The sequence below is a fragment of the Pteropus alecto genome, unplaced genomic scaffold, assembly GCF_000325575.1.
Source record: "Pteropus alecto unplaced genomic scaffold, ASM32557v1 scaffold185, whole genome shotgun sequence".
In the NCBI taxonomy this organism is placed as follows: Eukaryota; Metazoa; Chordata; class Mammalia; order Chiroptera; family Pteropodidae; genus Pteropus; species Pteropus alecto.
In genome coordinates, this window is record NW_006438088.1 from 4,338,969 (window position 1) to 4,341,955 (window position 2,987).

A 2,987-nucleotide genomic window follows, 5' to 3' on the forward strand; every position below is an offset into this window, starting at 1 on the left:
GAGTTCCGGGGGGCTCTTGACCCCGCAGGGTAGGTGGCGGGGTCCCCGTGGCCAGGCTCCGTGGCCGCGGGGCCCGCTGTGGGCCCGGGGGCGGCAGGGCGGCGGCATTGCCGCGGAAAAGACCGTCCTGGGCTGGTTGCCGCGCTGGGGAGGGTGTGCCGGTGCCGACGCGCCGTGTACGTGACGGGCTCCGGGCTCCTCGGGACGAAGTGTGAAACTCCGACAAATTGTCACCGGGCAAGCCAAGGCGACTTGAGCGAAAAATGCTTTCGACTGGTCGTTTTTAATGCCACTTTTGGAAGCATTCGCGTATATTGGGTGTGCAGTAAATAGACTTCAGTTTTTGAAACCTGGCACTCTCACCATGCCAAAAGGCCAAAAAAGAAAAAAAAAAAAGTCTTAAAAGTAATAACGTGAGTAAATACGAAATGTTTGCGTTAGCGTCGTTGTGGAAAATATGATTCGCTTTATGCTTTCTATGTTATGGATCCTATAAGATAGACTCTTCAAAGTATTTTAAAATGTGGGCTCCTAAAAATTTCCTAGATTGGGATAACTGATAATGCAACTTTGGTTATTTAGCCTCAGCATCAAACTTTAAGGACGGCGGTGGGGATTTTTACTTCTTAATGAATATACTCCTGTAATTTTGACTTTTTTTTCCCTCCCAACAAATGTGTTACTTTTATGTTTTAGGAAACCAATAAAAATTAAAAATAGAAGCACTCAGCTTAGGTCCTCCTTCTTCCAGGAATCCTTCCCTAACCCCTCCCTCCCCAGGCAGGATCCGAGGCCCCTCCTGTGAGCTTTCTGGGGCCTCATTGAGGTCCTGGTCCCTAATGTCCTCCCCAGCCCCCCAGTGTATTAACCCACCAGTCTCGCTTGCAGCCCAGTGGATCCTTAGCACATGGTAAGTGATTAATACTGTTTAACGACTGAAGGAAACGATGAAACGGTCTGATGTTTCACAGTTTTAGCTCTAAAATTATAGAGTGGTAAATTTAGATAAAAATATTTGTTTAAAAGTTAAGGATCTAGAAATGTTGACAACGTCCGATGTCCCTGTTGCACGTCCTAGCCGTTCCACACTTAGGTGTTTATCCTCTAGAGCGATGTTTTTCAGAGTTTGAAGCCCATTTTAGTGGGCTGTAAACTCAGTAAAGTGGATAATGATCAGGATTTATAAAACACGAACTAACAGAATCGAAAATATCAGAATGTGTCTCAGGTTGTACGGTATTTTGAAACTTTTTCCTCTAAGTTTTATACACAGATGTGTGTCATGATGTAAAACGTCATTCCTTAGTATGAGTCATGGTCAAAAAAGTTTGAAAGCCACTGCCCTAGATAAATTTTCATGCATATACACAAGGAGACGTGTACAAGGTTTACTGCAGTGTTATTTGTAATACCCCAAAGCTGGAAGCAACTTTCATGTCCATCTGATAGGAGAAAGGTGAACTCTACTCTAGTCATAAAATGAAACTTACTTACTACAGTGGTGAATGAAGTAGTTTCGTGTTTTAGCATAAATGCTTCTCAATGTTGAGCAAAAAAAAAAAAAAAAGAAACCAGCTTGCTGAAGAATACTGTATGATATCATCTATGTGAAATTCAGAACCTGGTGAAATAAATCTTTTGTTAAGAATGCATTTATAGGCATTAAAAGTAGTAAAGAAAAATTGTAAATAAGTGAATATCATAAAATTCAAGTTAGTCATCATCTCCTGGGGGAGTGAAGCGGGCTGTGAATGTTAAGGGACACAGGGCTTTGAGGATGCTGGAAATGCTTTCTTCCCTGCCCTGAGTGGGTAGTGGTTAAATGGGTGTTTGCTTTATATCGCTTTGTTAAATTGTACATATGTCAGTATATTAAATTTCCTCCAAATATATTAAAATATGGATGGGCATATCAAAAAGCAGAAACCTGAAGCCAGGGCTCTAGTCTATTATTCATATTTTCCAGCTGCTCTCTCTCTAAAAAAAAAAAAAAAGAAAAAGTGATCAGGGAGAGATACCTAGAGAATTTAAACAATATCAGTAATATTTTATTTCATAAATTCTCTGGTAGATACATCATTGTTCATTAAATTCTTTGTTTTTATATCCTAACTTTATAATATTTTTAAAAATATTTAGAATAAAATTAAAATCATTCACAGATAATAATGTGAACACTGGTGTGTTTGTTTTTTAAAATGCAACTTTTATTTATCTTTTACGAAACTGAAATATTTTATGTAATAATTTAAGCTAAACTAAAATGCTTTTATGAAAAATTAAATACTGAAAGCATATAAAAACATAACATACCTTAATCAGGGGTCTAAAACTGCTAACATGTTGTCATATTTCAACAATTTCAATTCCTCAGTCACGCTAGGCCACATTTCAAGTGCTCAGTAGCCACATGTGACTGGTGGCTATCATATTTTATTATATTTTATATTACACTATATATGGTATATGTATGTATGGTATATATGGTATAACAAAACATTTCCATTATTGTGGAAATTTCTATTGGAAAACATTGTTCAATATACAAATCCTTTGTTGGTTATATAAACTACAGACAATCTTTGTGCTTTTGTATCCTAAGATATTCTCTACTATTAAGGTAATATATTTAAAAACTTTTTTCTAAAAGTTTCGAGGCTTGTATTTTTATATATTTAATTAATTTACCTGACGTGTGTGTGTGTGTGTGTGTGTGCGCGCATAAATGTATATATTTTATTTGTGTCGTGAGATTAAGATTAATTTGTTTTCCTTTTCCTATGTGGAGCAGTAATTGTCCCATACCAGGGATTTGCAGTGCCATCCTCTGGCATAAATATATTCCCAGATATCCTTGGGCTCATTTCTGGGCTCTTTACTCTGGTCATTGATTTATCTGCAAATTCTACAGATTTTATTTACTGTTGCTTAATATGTAGCATATTTTTCGGTTCTAAGAATTAAAATTTTTTTTCATTATGATGCTG

The 2,987-nt window shown here is 37.3% G+C and overlaps 1 protein-coding gene across 26 annotated transcripts in view; it reads left to right on the top strand.

Moving 5' to 3' along the window:
- The window catches only part of PLAGL1 (PLAG1 like zinc finger 1), a 61,648-nt gene continuing 58,661 nt past the window's right edge, over positions 1-2,987 (top strand). For 25 of the 26 annotated variants that reach the window (XM_025049262.1, XM_025049254.1, XM_025049263.1 and 22 more), the window contains exon 1: positions 1-29. The gene's annotated coding sequence lies outside the window, so the exon portion shown is untranslated. Of the gene's footprint in view, positions 30-394; positions 414-2,987 lie in introns of those variants that run through there. The other variant, XM_025049253.1, reaches the window with a different exon arrangement.